This window comes from Dipodomys merriami, unplaced genomic scaffold, assembly GCF_024711535.1.
Source record: "Dipodomys merriami isolate MVZ:Mamm:240054 unplaced genomic scaffold, mDipMer1.0.p SCAF_266, whole genome shotgun sequence".
Lineage (NCBI taxonomy): Eukaryota > Metazoa > Chordata > Mammalia > Rodentia > Heteromyidae > Dipodomys > Dipodomys merriami.
In genome coordinates, this window is record NW_027204115.1 from 1,509,695 (window position 1) to 1,526,673 (window position 16,979).

The 16,979-nt window shown below is 45.0% G+C and overlaps 1 protein-coding gene and 1 long non-coding RNA gene across 9 annotated transcripts in view; one reads left to right on the forward strand and one right to left on the reverse strand.

Moving 5' to 3' along the window:
• LOC138837202 (hepatoma-derived growth factor-related protein 2-like) overlaps positions 1-16,979 on the reverse strand; it is a 292,262-nt gene that overhangs the window by 190,353 nt on the left and 84,930 nt on the right. The gene's annotated exons all lie outside the window — the stretch shown is intronic.
• Positions 10,645-12,575, forward strand: LOC138837200 (uncharacterized). Its single transcript, XR_011375233.1, has 2 exons — positions 10,645-11,129; positions 12,464-12,575. It is a non-coding gene; the product is annotated as an uncharacterized lncRNA (long non-coding RNA).

Below are 16,979 nucleotides of genomic sequence, written 5' to 3' on the forward strand. Positions count from 1 at the left end.
TGCCGTGCTGGCCTTCGGGGCTGCATTTGGAAGAGTCCTCCATAGATCCCCAGCAGTCCTCCATCTCAAGTGGGGTGGGACATGGCTTTGGCTGCCTGAGCTGCTCACACGCATGTTTTCCATGTGGTGGAGAGCTGTGTAGAATAGACTCCTCTCCTTGCCTTCTCAGGGAGGCCTAGAGCAGTTTCACTCTGGACTGCAGTGTCCATCTTGGCCCATGCCCCTAGACATGATGTCCTGCCTTCCTGCCCCTGTGCTCAGTGCCTGGGACTCCAGACCTGCAGACCCTCTGCCCCCTAACTTCCCACCAGTCTGTCATTGACTTGCCTCTGAATCTATAGGTTTTGTCTCCTAATTCTTAATAAAATGTTTCCAGGACTTTTCCTCCACTTCTGTCTACTGAACACCATTTTTTGTAAACCCTCTTCTCTATCCTCCTCATCACCACTCCCACATCCCCTCCCTCCTCTCCCAGTGATAGGGCTTGAGAAGTCCTAGCCCTGATTGTTTGGTCAACTTGACTGGATGGAGAAACTTGGGGGAGACTGGGGAGGCTCACTTCTGCCCATGTCAATGATGGATTTTGAAATGATCCAATCATATCAGGGTGATGATCGTGAATGGATTCATCAGATCATGATGTGATCAGTGTACATCTGATCATTAGTGGATTCATCGGATCATGATGTGATCAGTGGATCTGATTATTGATGGATTCAGGATTTGATTAGACCCTTGGGAGCTGGTGGAAATGACGGGGTCTGGGTGGAGGAAGTGGGTGGCTGGGAATGTGTCCTTGGAAGCTGTATCTTGCCTGGCCACTTCCTGTTAGTCCCATTGAAAGACAACCTATGAGGAAGCTGAGACAATAGCAAATCAAAACCTGGCAGGGCTTCTGGGATCATTTAACCCCTCACTCCAGAACTGGGATGGGAAGAGCAAGAAACACAGGTGCGAGCTCCTTCACACCAAGGCACCAGCATATGCCTGCCTGTCGCTGGAGGTATTTTTTTTTTAGACACAATCTCATGGGGAAGGCAGCCTGTGCAGTCAGCCACAGAATCTGCCTCCCAACGTGAGTGCAGCCTCTTTTCAACTCTGATAGCAGCTGACAAGCCAGAGGAAATGGTTTCCACTTGTCACCAAACTTAAGGTCAGGGAGGTGGTACCCTCAGCCAACACCCATTGTCTCTGCTCAGAAAGCTCTCTGTACATCTTCAGTAGGTGCTCCAAAGAGACACCATGCCACAGGCATGACCATGTCTGCATCCTACCTACCCACATCTGCAAACAGCTAGGTACAAAAAAAAAATAAAAAACACCTGGAGAGAGACAAGCTGAACAACATGGATGGGAGGGCCAAGAGGAGACAGGAGGTGAGTCATTAAGAATGTGGACCAAACTCTGCAAGTTTTCAAAGGCACGTGGCTCAGGAAGAGTGGGTGAAGACCTGTGGCCTATTTAGATGTGCTTTAAATGTAGCTGTTCCTCCCATTCACTCCAAGCTTCAAATCTTTACCATGAGAAACACAACAGAAAACTACCCAGACTCATTAACATGCAATCAACTGGGAAGCAAAGACATGCTCTTTGCCATTGCAAACAGGTGAAACATAAACTGGCATATTCTTTTCCAATCTGAAGAATTTTTCCTTCACACACAAACTAGCCATGAAATATGTATGGGGACAATTCTGTACACACACAAAAATCCTCGATTGAATTTATGGGCAAATTCCAAGGAATAGTAGGTCAAATGATCAAATAAGGGAAATAATGTTAAAAACAAATATCCCCAAACACATACCACCTTTCCTAAAGTTTCACATGCTCCTGTCATAGGGATGAGGGAGGATGAATGCAAATACTGCAATATTACAAGTGAAATGGATTAAAATCAGCTGTTGTCAGATTGGGGTGTTGTAAATGTGATCTATAAGGAATCGCTAAGAGGAAGTTATACAACATGGATTATTTCCAACTCCAGAAATAAGCAACTTGGGTTTTGATTTTTCCTTTCAGGGCAGACACAGTTCACCCTTTCACATTGTAAATCTCACTAGGGCTGAATAATGCTCTCACAAGAACTGACAAAGAAAGAATCAGTCATGTCAGACCAAAAGGCTTCCTTCTGTCTGCTCCATGCAGCTTTCTTCCAATAGGCCAACAGGAATGTAAAATCCTGTTCTCAACTATCCATCATGCTCACCCCATCTTTCAATTAATGACACTGCAATCAGATCGATAGAATGCAAAAAGACCTTTGCATTTCTATACCTAGTAATTTGCTGAGTAACTCCAGCCATAAAATGTGACTTGGGGGAAAAAAACCTCAAGGAAAATGAATTTTCTCTTGACGTAGCAAGCAATGACTCTGACCACATGCCCAGGTTCTTCCTTCAGGCCAGGTTCATCAGCATGCAATGATGGGATGCACCTGGGGAAGCAGGATACTGTCCATGTGGGAGAGCTCCCCCCCCCCCCGACACCAACACATGTCTGGTCAACTGGGTCATTTCTCAGGATTGGGGAGCACACTTCCTGGAAATGCACATTAGAGCATCTGGGAGGAAAGCCATTGTTCTCTTCCTCAGCCATTCCTGAACTAGCTCTTGGTGGTCTGTGGCATTCTGTCTGCACAGAAGAACTGGGGAGCCGTGCTGAGTTTAGCTACACTATCAAGTACTGATGGAGCGAGGGGTTCTGCAGAGTAACAGACACGCCAGCCCCACCATGTGTGAATTGTCTGTGTTGAACTCCGCCACCGTGCGCACTGGGATGGTAAAGGATGAGTTCTCTGTGGTGGGCCTGATGCACAGGAGGGCTGGTATAAGATGTCCCCTGTCCTCCAGCACTTCTTCATTTTGGTGTTTCTGGAGCTTTCAAACAACAACTTTAATCCTGAGAAGTAAAATCTTTCTACTACATTGATTCGATAATACAGTTTGGCCCACCACTAGATAACAGAATGAATATTGGTTATATTGCCCAATGTACCAGTGTTTAAATATCAATTCAATCATACACTAAATTAGCACTTTCTTTTCGCTGGGTCTGGGCCTTGGCAGTCAGGGCCTGTGCACCGTCCCTGAACTCTTTTAGGCTGGTGCTCTACCACTTGAGCCACAGCTCTACTTCTGGAATCTGGTAAGAGTCTCATAGACTTTCCTACCAGAGCTGGCTTCAAACTGTGATCCTTATATCTCAGCCTCCTGAGTAACTAGGATTATAAGTGTGAGCCACCAGCACCAAACATTAATTAGCACCTTTGAAATTCAGATTTGATTGAATGGTTCATTAATCAATTGATAGCTTGGCTAGGCTGGAGATTTAACCCATACTAAGCAAGCACTCTACCACTTGTTTGACATAAGGTCTTCCCTAAGCTTACCTAAGCTAGCCTCAAGCTCACCATTTCCTGCTTCTGCCTCCTAGATTGCTGAGATTACACACATGTACCACCACACTCTTGATGAACCTTGAGTATTTTACTAGTAAGGAAGGAATATGCTTACCTCAAAAGCTACTATGAAGGTTGAAAGAGAGAATGCATATAAAAGTATCATGTAATGGCTACCCCTTTCCTCTTCCAATTCTTAGATTTCCACATATAAACCAGCAATTTAAAAAAAAGGTAACCAAACCATGCTGCTTAAATGAGATGCTGCATATAGAACACAATGATCAGTCCAGCACTATACAACCAAAGGGTAGCATCACTATTGCCATACACAGCCAGCAATGTTTCAAAGGCTGAGTGCACCAAGGCTCCAGGAGTGACCATGATGTCCTGCATTCAATCCTAAGTTCCACTTAGCTCTGATCACAGCATTTGTAGAAGACATAAAGGATGAAGTCTATGGCCCATGACAAATCACATATCTCAGATCCACATAGGAAAGAAATATCCATGGGCCCTGGGACAGACAGGCCATGGACAGTCACATCACATGCCTTCCCATGAATCCCAACAACATTTAGACTGGACAAAACATGAGGACTTAAGTTCTGCCATGGAACTATAAGAAGAAATCGAGAATGTGCCATGTGCTGTGGAGGCCCTGGCCACTTGGGGTTTCCTCCACCAGGGGTGGGGAGCTAAGTGTCCACTTCATAAGCACGTGTCCCTCCATGACACAGCCACCAAGAGCAGGGCAGGTGGGATGTAGAGAAAAGGAATTTTTCTACAGTGAAAAAAGTTAAATCATACAATGAAAATGATTGCACAGCATCATGTGAGAAAAACAATGCTACTCTTGCCATCACGTTTATGGTAATTGGTGTTTGACATCTGTACCACCAGAAGCATTTTTAAAGGACTCTTTTTATTGTTTTGTCATAATGATCATTACCTAATGAAATGAGACAATGCATGAGAGAGCTTAAAATAATCACCACAAAATACCATGCTTTATGAAGACATCAAGTTCATTACCTATGCCTGGTTGATAGAAAACACGGGGAGGCTTTTAGAAACTGAAAACCTATTAAGTCCGCCCGTGATGGGGAGAGGATGTCTGCCATGCTCTCGGGGAGAGAAGAGCAGCTCCCACTCACGGGCTGTGTGCACCTTGCCAGGTAATCTGTGCCATGCGAAGTTTTGTGTCTCACAACCCCTCAGTCTTCACAGCACCCCTCTGCGGTAGGCGCCACTGTCACCATCACTGTTTTTGCAGATGAAGAGATGGACGCCCTGACAGGTCAGGTGAGTTGTCCAGGATCACAAAGACAGCATGCAACGGGGCCAATGTCAAGTCCAGACAATGGACGCCCAAACTGGGCATCCATGCCTGAGTGACTGGTCACCCTCATCTCCCTCTCAAGTTCCTTAGATCCTTATCAAACTGAACTTCAGTACAGAGTGCTGATGAACTATGCCACATGGCCTGTGAATGGACTGTGGGAAGAAGAGAGAGTCTACAGAGCCAAGCCACCAAAGGCAGCCATGTGAGTTCATTCATTCATTTGGGAATTATCACTCTCTCGGAGTGGTCATTTTCCTAGCATCATCCCCACCTGTTTATCATTTCACTACCATAACATGTGGCTGCATCCAACCCTCCCAAGGGCCACATGTTCCATCTAGTGCTCGGGTTTAAATTCTCTGTAGCAAACGGAAGCTTGAAGGAATTTTCAAGTTCACCTCCATGTGGGCTGAAAGACGAACCTACCCAGCTGCCAAATGATTGTGCAGGTTCTCTGCTGGCTTTGGGTATGCTAAGACAGATGTGTAGACTTGCTGGGTCTCAGGGTTGGCCACACTGGCAAAGGCGCTGAAATCGAATTATAAAGGGTTGTGGTTGGGGCATAAGATCCCACCTTGAGACAACCAGGAAAGCTAGGAGTCAAAGGGGTTAATCAAATCAAAATCCGCAGGTGGGAGGTCAGGCTGACAAGAGCACCTACAAATTCAAGTGTGACGCGCCCAGAGGAAGCTGGGGCTCACCTTCAATAAGCCGGTGAAATGAGAAGCAAAGCACTTGCAAGAGAGAAAGGTGGATTGCTTGGGGGCAGAGGGGCAATGCTGTGCGTGCAGGGACAAGTGGCCAGTGCACGGATGCTCAGCCAGGGTTGTGGTCAAAGCCCACAGATGCACCTGGGCATTTTGTTTGCAGAAATTCAACTGGGGTTTACATTTCCATAATACTATACAAGTTAGCTTATCATAAGTAGCCCTGCCAGGACCAGGCCTGCGCCCCTGCACCAGTCCCATCCTCTCTCCTCTGGAAGATGGCCGTGTTCATGGGGTTGCCCTGCAGAAGGTTGTCATGATGATCAAAGGAAACAATATCCTTGGATACCCAGAGGTGTATGGCTCATTTTAGTGCCCAGAATGTGAAGCTAAACCCTTAGGTCAAAAGTCCACCAAAGAAAAAGAAAAACACAGAATAAGTAGGAGTTTCTTTCCCTTAGGTGTGCACTATAATGGGAGTTGGTGTGCTGAGTTCAGTTTCTCCTCCTTAATGGTTTAGAAGTCTGTGCTGCCATGCCACAGAGCTGGGACCATGCTGGAGCCATCCGCCTGTAACCCCAGCCCAGGTGCCCCTCTGACGCAGGGGTGTGGCAGCTCCAGGTGCTCTGGGTGCACACAGCAGGCTCAGGACGCCTCCCTCCAGGCATTCTCAATTGTTTTACATTCCGGAAGAACTGCATGAACTCTTCCAACAGCAATGTTTTGTTCATTCTGAATACCAACAGACTAGGAGCAGAGGGCTCTGCCTGGGCAGACAGCATTCAGAGAAACCACTTCTCCCCCCAGGGTTCCCTGGCTTTTCCATGCAATGATACCACAGTCATTTGCTACTCAAGGACAAAGGCTCCTCACCCCTTTTTAGAAGAATCAAGGACTTGAGCTTGCTGAGAAATGTCCTGACACTTGAGTGACACCACCAATTCTTTTGCTTTTAATTTGAAGGTTGTTTTTTTGTCAGTTGTGAGGCCTGAACTCTGGGCCTGGGTGCTGTCCCTCAGCTCTTCAGCTTGAGACTAGAGTTCTACCACTTGAGGCACAGCACCACTTCTGGTTTTCTGGAAAATAAGAGGTAAGAGTCTCATGCACTTTCCTGCCTGTGCTGGCTTTGAACCACGATTCTCAGAACTCAGCCTCCTGAATAGCTAGGATTACAGGTGTGAGCCACAGCACCCAGCTTTAATTTGGCTTTTTCAGGTAATTCTCATAGTTTTATCCAAGTGATCTATGGACTGTGACCCTCTCATTACCTCCTCCTAAATAGCTGGGCTCCACCGGCGATACACCAGAACCTTTCCTAGAATCCTTGTCCATTTAGGTTTCCAATATAAGTTTTGTGAAAATAACTGAAGCCCATTTCTTTTAGATGTCTTCTTTAGTTCAAATTTCTTACTATTTGCATGAGCCTACCCTCAAATTAGCTATGCCAGCCAAGATCTTTGATGTGCCACATACACAGCTTTCAGGCTATAATCTAAAACATATGTTGCACAAAGGAATCTATTTCTTCATTGATGTCCTGAGCACAAGCAGACAGGCAAAGCAAATGCCTGGCGATGTGCTTTCCCCTCATCTTGTTCCTGCCTGGGTCAGTGTCTGACCTTCAGCACATATAGGCTCCCCACAGTCTGCACAGCAGCATTGCTTCCTGGTCCTGCCTGTGGCCCCTTTGCCATAGCAGAACTAACTTGTAGCTTAAAGTCCAAAACCTGCCCAGGAACTCATCTCATAGAGGAGTTACCAGTAGGCGTCAGGGTAGGGTAGACCATGTTTCCTGAGTATATAATGGCTGCTGCTAATATTCTTTCTTGAAGAGGATGCTATAATATTGCTGTGAGAGTAGAGCCTCTACATCTGAGGAATTAGGATGTAGTTAGAAAAAAAAGGGGAGGAAAAGGACTCATAGGATTTAATTGATAAAAAGTGAATGTAAAGCTGGGAAGGTAGCTCAGTGGTAGAGTGCTTGCCTTGCATGCATGAGGCCGTGGGTTCGATTCCTCAGTACTACATAAGCAGAAAAAGCCAGAAGTGGCTCAAGTGGTACAGCGTTAGTCTTGAGCTGAAGAGCTGAGGGACAGTGCCCAGGCCCAGAGTTCAGGCCCCACAGCGAAAAAAAAAAAGGTGAATATAGTTTCCCTTTACTGAACTTGTACACTAATGACCTAGGGCAAAACTTAACCGCTCTGCTTTGTTTTCTCTGTTTAGGAAAGCATGCATTCACTCAGAATTCGGGAAGTATACAGAACATAAGAACATTCACCCTTACTTGTGCATACTCAAGGAAATGATCCTCAGTTAAGATTTTTTTTTTTAAATAAAAAGACATTCTGTGAAAGTGTCAGGAAAATATTGAGGAAATATAGAGACAAGAGGCAGTGGGGGGTGGGGATTTAGCTTAGTGGAAGTGCACTTGCCTAACAGTAAGGTCCTCAGCTCTGAAAAAAAAAAAAAAAGTTGTTTGATTGTCTCTGTCCCTGGATGTCAGCTTCCTGTTCCCCCTCAGGTGTAAGTAGCTCTATGGGCTTTGTCTTGGTGCCTCAGCCTTGCTTTGCAGAATTTCCACACATAGTGTATTCAGCGTGAACCTGTGTTGAGTCAACTTCATCTTAGAATTCCTCTATGCATCAGGACGTAGGGTATTGTTAGCTATGTGCTTACAGTCAGCTTTCTTAATCCCAGAGGGGTCAGCAGATCAGAGACTGCTTATGAAAAATGCTCTTGACATATGAGGATTCTAAGATACTCACATGTATTGATCCTGCCAAAATGTTGTCCCTGCACAGAAATCGAAAGGGACATCATTCTGTGGGCACCTGCGAGGTTTCCCATTTGGTTTCTCCCTAGCTCTCAGTGGGCACTCCACAATCTGGTGACAAAGACTAGTGGTAATTCGTGACAGAATCCTGAGCAAGCAGCCCCTTTAAAGAGTAATGCATCCCATGTCTTCCCTGGGTCTTTCAAGCACCCACTTCCCTGGGAAGAGCTTCTGTCTTCAGTCAAAGGAGTGCCCTTTCTGCTTCAAGTATCATCCAAAGCCTCATTAATGAAACTGTGGTGGTGTTTGAAGACTATTCAATATAGATTTGCATGGCTACGACATGCCAAGCAATGTTCTAGAAAGACTGTGGTGGGAACCGAGTGTGCACACCAAACACAGACACACACATGCATGCACATACATACACATGTTTGTGCAGTAAATCCACAGAAGTGAATATGCAGTAATTGGTCATGAGAAGTGTTAAGGGAAAGGAAGTAAAGAGGAATCAAAACAGCGGTTGAAAGAGGTGATATTGATGAAGATATATTGTATTCCTAAACTGCTGTGTTAGATAGCAACTCCTTTGTATAATTCCTTAAAGATAATAAATAAAAGAATACATTGCTTTTAAAAGTAAAAGCAAAGAGTTGCCTGGCACTGTTATCTCACCCCTATACTCCTGACAACTCATGAGGCTGAGATCTAAGGGTCCTGTTCAAAGTCCTTGACAGATAAAGTCAGTGAGACTCAAGGGACTGAGCATCATCCATCAACAAAAGAGCCAAACAAGCAAGAGGCCATAAGTTCAAGACTCAGCTCAAGCACAAAAAAGGGAAGAAAAAGAAGGGAGGGAAGGGAAGAAAAGAAGGAGTGAGCACTTATAAAAGGCAAGTTTACAGAAAAATAAAGAAGATGTTAAGTGTGTATTCATATGGTTCCTCTATGGTGGATATAGTAATGACCATAATTGTTATAAATAATCTTTACAGAAGATAGACCAACTAACTAATGTGACAAATAAGCAGAAGGCAGACTAATGGTAGTAGTTATATATATATATATATATATATATATATATATATATATATATATATATATATATATATTGATCATTAGATATTATACCAAACAATTCACCTTTTATCCCCTGGACTATGGGGAGGAGCTAACACTCCACTGAGAACAATGAAACCATACAACAAAGCCATTAACCTGGAGTTACCAGTCAGTGACGGAGCCCAATACCACTCAAGGTTTCTAAAAGTTGCCTTTGGCTACAAACTCAGGGTCACTATCAGACAGATCTATCCCTCTAAGAAAAGTAAGGAGGTTCTTATTTTCAACTGGACTTGTAAAGAGATTTGCAAAATTTAATCTTATCTCCTTGCTCCAGACTACAGGGATTTGGGGAGCAAGCACCCAGCATTCCACAGCTCTTAACCCTTCCTTGTACCTCTGTGTCTAAGACAAAAGAAGCTATTACAATTTATGAAGACAAGAAAGGCAAGACAAACCTGTGGAGTGATTCAAGTATGAGCTCAGGGGAAAAGACACCCAGGCTCCTTAGACCAAGGTTACTGACAAAGATTCAGGGAGAACCTAAACCAAGCCTGGATGGCAAACCCAGCAGCAAAAACCGCCGAGGTCTATGGGAAGGCCAAGTGAGTGGAAGGCAGGAGAGCAACAGGATGGCTCGGCTTGCCCCTCGGCAGCAAAGAAGAGCAAAACAAAGCTCTCAAATTCCACCCTAGGCCCAGGCAATTTAATACATTTTAATTATTTATAACTTCCTGTATTCCAGAACTGCTCTGATAAACTAGGTGTATGAGAGAATGGGAAAGTAGAAAGATATGGATACCAGCATACAATGGAGACAGGAAAGGAGTTAATACAGAAATACACAATGAGTACTACGTAATGACCTCTGTATTCCAAGGGGAGGTGGGGCAGGGTAGGAATTTTAGCTTGAAGATTGGCTTCCAGCCAATCAAACCATGATACAGATCACAGAGTCCAGAAGAGAAAATAGCTTGCCATCTTCATACACAAGGCATCGTTACACCACGCCTCCACTCCCCACAAAGCAATCCCTCCCAACTGTGACCACAGCGGAGAAGGATATCCGTCCTTTACTCTGAAGGGAAGACAGGATGCAGTGGACAGAACACCAGTCCTTCTCTAGATGGATGACCCTGCTCGTTCCACTTAGAACTTTGCATTTGGATCTTTTCCCAGGCCAGGACTATGCAGGAGGCTTTGCTCTCAAAACTTGGGCAGTGGGCCGCAGTTAGAAGCCCCAAGTCAGCCACATGACCACAAGGTGGACAGCTGCTGCTAAGCTGTGAGTTTCAGTGGATAACGGGTATCTCATGTATTTATGACTTCCGATGCTTTTAAGTTATAGTGTGTTTATTGTAACAGTAAATCCATTTGTGAGCTAATCGAATATCCCCATTCCCAAACTGCCTTCTCTTTATCTGGAAATAACTCACTCATCTTTTCTCTTCCTCCTCCTCTTCTGTTTCCTCTCCTTTCTACTTCTTCCTCGTCTCATACTCCTCTTCCTTTCCTCCTCTTCTCCCTCCTTTCCCATCTCTTCTTCCTCCTCCCCTCTTTCTCCTCTTCCTCCGTCTTCTGTTGCTGCTTCTCCTCCTCCTCCACCTTCTTCTTCTGCTTTCCTTCCTCTTCTTCCTCCTCCTCCTCCTCCTCCTTCTCTTGCAGTGTAGGAGATTGAATTCAGGGTCTCATGTTTGCTGGGTAAGACCTCTATCACTTGAGCCACACCCCCCATTCTGTTTGCTTTTAGTTTCTTTTTTTAGATAAGATCTCTTCTTTTGCCCAGGCTGACCGCAGATCCTAATTCTCCTACCTTCATCTGCCAAGTAGCTTGGATTACAGGTATGTGTAGCGATACATGATGAATAAGTGGTTTTTCTCATCCAGATCTTACCATTGAAGGGCCGAAAGCATGTGTCTTCTTTACCATAATGGCCATGGCATGCAGCTGGTACCAGCAGTAACAAGAACTTAACAAATATTCATCAGACCATGACAAGACAAAAAGCAGATTCAAAACACAAAAGATAAGGCTGTGATGAGCACCAGCCAAGTGGTGGTGGCCAGCTTACCCAGGGTGAGGCTCTGAGGTCAAACCCAAGGCCTGTCCACACAGCTCTCCCTCTGCTCCAAGGGTTCTGACATATTTAGCTGATTGACCTTCCTCCTGGACCTAAAGCATACCATCCACATCCTCAACTGGAACCAACAAGAGCTGGTCTTTTTATTTTTCAAGTAGGTAGCCTGGATCTAGGCTTCTTTTCGACCTGAGTATTTTAGAAGAGTTCAATAGATCAGTTCAACATTCATTTATCTTGGACTGTCATTTTGATCTATCTTTTATGCAGGTTTATACAATTCAAAGGAATTGTAGTCCTCATTATTTCCTCATTGGTTAATAAATCATTAAGAAGTTAGTTTGACGGGGCTTTTTAAGATGGGGGGGAATCAACCTTTGTTGAAATTGTTAAAAGCAGATTTTCCTCTTAAGCACTGAGATCAATTTTTGTTCAGTTTGGTTTTATTTTTTTTAGAGTGAAACCTAAATGTACAAACACACCATTGCCTCTTAATTTCTATTGTTTGAAGTCTTTGATTAAATACAATTCCCTGTATAGCTTATCTGAGTTCCCATGTGTATAGCTTAGATTGCATTGACCATTCAAACCCATTCAGCAAGTAAGATATGAAAAGCCTGGGACACTTTGCAGCAAATAGTGAAAGGGCATTCAAAGTTTTGGTCCTCCACAGCCACAAAGAGATGTAGGGTGTACAAATAGAATGGCTGAGTCTACTCCCTGCAGGCTGCACCCAACATGGTGGCCTTTCCTCCCAGCTTGATAGAGATCTTTCACCTCACAAGTGGTTCCAGAACTCAGGTAAAGAATCTTTGAAACAAATCTGTTCGGAGACAATAGCTATTATCTTCTAGGAGTCAACAAACTAGCTGTCAGCCAGCCTTACATTTGGATACTCCTGAAAAGACACAGTATGACAGTTCACCAGTTTGTGAGTTTGTGTGAAAAGAGGAAACTATCTTAGAGCAAACAGTCCATGTCAGTTAAGAAGTCGCTGGCACTATCAGATAGAGGGAGCAGAAGAGCTCAAATCATTGTCAATGATCAGTTTCCTCTGTGCACTTTCTCACCCTCATTTTGCTCATGCGCTATGAACAGGAAAACTCCTGCAAGTGAACCAGTCAGCAACCATCCCAAAGCCTCAGGACGGAGGAGAAGAGAACTGATCTAATACATTCCTACAATAAATTCATACATGTGTTACTCCAAACCCCTGCCAAATTGATCATTTCATGAGGGCATAATCTGTAAAAGATTCCCCTGGTTGAATGTTTCAACTCAGTACTTTTGCTGCTCTGACACTGAGACTTGTCCCATTGTCACATAAGATGGTGATGTACAGAGAACAAGGTCTGGAGCTCAGGCTGCCTGGCCCTCCCCTGTTCACTACTCAGGGTTGAATCTTCTGTACCTCATTCTCTGAATCAGGAAATCAGGAGCGGAACCTCTCTTCTGAAGTTGTGTTGAAGCACATATGTACACGTACACACCCCCCCCACACACACAAACTGCACGTACGCACACCCTCCCACACACAAACTGCTCTAAAGAGTATGTGCAGTTTGCCCACTTAAGAAACAATTCATAAACACTCTTGAATCCCCCAAAAGAAGTATAGTAAAGTATCCCCCAAATGAGAGGTAGAAGGAAAGAAGTTTCTAGAAGCAAAGTAGGACCCTATTCACAATCAAACTAAAGGGAAGGAACCAAGGATAGCCAGAAGGGAAACTCACAGTTCATAGAAAATGAAGAGTGTAAGCCACAGAATCAGAGAAGAGAATGCAGCAAAGGGCGGGGGGTTGGCTGAGTGGTTGAAACTTCTGGAATGAAAAGTTCTGGACAGGAGTGAAGCCTGGCATGGACTCAAGCCCCAGGCATCCCCCAGGAGTTGGTGGAGAACCAGATTCCCTAGAGAAGACAATCTGGTCAGATATAACCTGTTGTTCTCTGAGAAAGAGAAGTTCCAGTGTGACCGCTGCTCACCACAGTGACCCAAGGCCCAGTGACAGGATGCCTGCCCTGGGCCCTGACAAGTCCCACCTGGGAGAGCGTCTGCCCTGCCTCAGGGCCAGTTCAGGCCTGCCATTGTACACAACAGCCCTTGTTTCCTCCTCTAACAAGCAGCTCAATATCCAACCACCATGGGAACCCAGTCCGAGAGGCACAGGCACGATGGAGGGGAAGCTGCCAAGGCAAGCATTTGGAAAGGAGCTGAGATCACAGCAGGCAAAGCAGCCATGAGGGTGTGTCTGCAAGGAGTCTTTTTAGCTGGGTAAGGGAAAGAGGCCAGTGCAGGTGGGCAGGGCACTTCCATAACCAATTTGAACATCTAATAAAGCTGCCTGTGGTGGATAGATGGCTTCTGATTTGACATCTGCAGCAGAATAAGGGGCTGCAAATTCAATGAACAGTCTCTGGCCAGAGAAAAAAGGTCAAAAGCTTAAGTTTCTGTACTTCCAGTGGTTCCTAGTATCTCCAGTAAGTATACTAAATTAAAAGACATCCTAGGGTTTTCCCTCCTTCTCTTCCCTCTCAAAGGCATTTGTGGTCCCTATGGAGTTCACAACCCCCTGTAAGGCAGTCGCCACTTCTCAAACTCCTTGCATCCGCTGCAATATTTAGGCATCATGCCAGGAATCCATGACTGGTGCCTATAATCCTTGGTACTCAGGGAACTCAGATCTGGAGGATCACCAGTTGAGGCCATTCTGGGAATACAAGTCTGTGGATTCAGCTTGGGTACACCTTTACAGACGTAGGTATTTTCTCTGTCTTGCCACAGCCACCACAGTATGCCCCCCCCTCCCCAAACAGAAGGTCCTGTCCACACAAATGTGTTCACGGTGAAAATGGACACTCAACTGGTGCCCATCAGAGGCAGAGCTCAAGCTCATGGTCCGTGGCTAAGTATGAGAGCCTAGGAAAGAATCCACAGGTGCTCTTAGAGTGACTACATAGCGCAAAGTTCCTAACTCCATGGGGGAGGCGGGGTCTCAGAACTTCAACTCTGTAACACATGATCAAACCATATCACTCTACACCCCAAATTGAAATTCTGCATTACCCTGAAATGCATTACTACACTGGGGGTTGGGGGGGGAAGGGAGATAATCTGAGCCATCAACCAATGATAGGTAGAGTTGAATAAACAAGAGAAGGGGAAAACAATTTCAATGATTTCCACACTGCAAGTGTCCAAAAGATAGGGACTATGGAACCTTCCTATCTCCACCATTCCCTACGAATATTCTCATCACTTCTTTCAGAATTCCAAATGCGACAGAAAGAACTTCTCACTCCTATCAGAGGACTGAAGAAGCACAGGTCCTGAGAAGTCAGGTGCCTTGGTCCTTCAAGTTCTATGAAATAGACTTCTAGATTTCTCCACATCTATGCCTGCATTGCCTGGTTTGGCTCTTGTTTGGAGCAAAATTCTAAGCAACAAAGCTGCCTCAAGCAGTCTTCTCTTCTGGGGGGGCAGGGTGAATGTGTGGAGCCCCAGTTGCTAAGAATAGCTCAGACCACCTTGGAAGGAGCTCTGGATCTGAAAGGAAGCCCACTGTGGAGTGTGTCTCCTTCTCCCCAACCCATCTGTCATTATGAATTTCCCAAAGCGCATCAGAGATGGTTCAATGTGTGGAGGCATGTCTTTTCTCCTATTTCCTTTCAAACACTCAGCTACGCCAACTATTTTTCCTTCCCCAGTGAGGTGCATTTTGGTAACTGGATGATGGATAGACCTTACAGAATCCTCTAAGGAAGAAAGAGAGCAGCAAGAGCCAGGAGAACTTGCCGAAAACAGCAAAGAAATGTAGGCAGTTCCCAAAGGAAGATCTCTTTAACCATATACAGAAAAGCACAACTTTCAATTCACATGACTTTCCCCAAGTTTTGTTTTCTAAACTAGGTAACAAAGATTAGAGGGCCAAAAATGACTGGAGGAAATTTTTGTGGGAATGCATGGGTATGGAAACACACTGCCGGGAAGGAGTGCAATCATCCTGAAAGTCTCCATTTCCAAGTCTTTGCAAACTCAAACTCAGGGGCTCTGTTGTCTAATACACAGATAAGCTTCCAAGAAGAGTTTTTGTATTTCAAAGAAAACTCTCCAACAATGATTGTTTCTTTTTTTTTTTTTTGGGTCCGGTCATGGGGGCTGAACTCTGGGTCAGGGCGCTGTCCCTCAGCTCTTCAGCTCAAGGCTAACGCTCTACCACTTGAGCCACAGCGCCATTTCCGGCTTTTTTTTTCTGCTTATGTGGTGCTGAGGAATCAAACTCAGGGCCTCGAGCATGCAAGGCAAGCGCCCTACCACTGAGCCACCTTCCCAGCCCAATGATTGTTTCTTAAAAAAAAAAAAAAAGAAGTAATTATCTATGGGTTATAGAGTGTGGTTGTTTAAAATTATTTTTCTTATTTGTTCATAACAAATAAGAAAACATGACTTTTTTATTAGTATTTTGATGGGGTTGCACCCAGGGTAACAATTCCAGAAGTCAGGTTACAAGTACAATGCTTCCTGGGTGATGCCCCCCTCCCATCCCTTATTTGTGGAGCTGCTGCTCTGTCTGGAGACAATAGGAGGAACTAGTTGTGGCCAGAACAAGTCAAGCCTTGTGCCTTCGTGGAGTTTAATATAGTCTCTACTTGAGAAAATCATAAACTTACGTCGTAAGGGCAACTTGCTACCTAGTTGCCAAAGCAAGCTAAGGTGTCCCAGGCACATGGGACGGACCAACCAACCCATCCACAGCTGAGTCTCAAGCTGACTTCCATCCTCACGGTTCAAAAACCTCACAAAACCCAAATGTGTCTATGATAGTCACCGCCCGAAAACAGATACACTGAAGCTACATAGTCCAGTCCTCTACCCACTCATCAGGAGCTATGCCTGCCCCTAAGCACAGAGTCATTACCAGTCCTGATTCCTGACCAGTTCTGACCTTGCTTGGCCTCACACTGCCATTTGCTGATGACCAGGGTCCCTTCCATTTACAGCAGCCATGAGGATGTGTCCGCAGTGAGCCTCCAGCTGGACTCCAAGGAGTTGGGGGGGGAGGGAGAATGAGTGCCGTGGGCAGCTGACATTAATGATCCAAGTATGCATGAGAGGTGCTGATGGGTCAGCCTGGAAGCCGTATTTGAAAAATAAATAAAGCAAACAGGGCCGGAGGCATTGCTCAGATGGTATAACTTCTGTCTAGTAAGGGCATGGCCCTGACTTCAAAGCCTAGCATGCAAAGAAAAACAAAATGATGGCAGTCATGTCCTGACCCTTTCACTGTCTGTTACGCAGTGCTGGGCTGGGTGACCCCAATGGGCTGTGACACACAGCCTGCCTCTGGGACTGGAAGCCTAGACTTCAATCTGGTGGCCTCATGCTCTTCCTTAGCTTTTTCTTCCAAAGCTGGCATTTTACCACTTGAACCACACTTCTACTTGAGCTGGCATTTTTGCTGCCAGATAGTAAAAAAGAAAAAAGAAAAAGAAAGCCCAGAAGTACTTAGTCCTTAACAATGGTAAGGAAATAAATATAACACTTTATTTAATCCTTCATGCCATTTAAATGTAGTTTATCTACCCAGAAAACAAACACAAGTACTTCCCAGGTGAA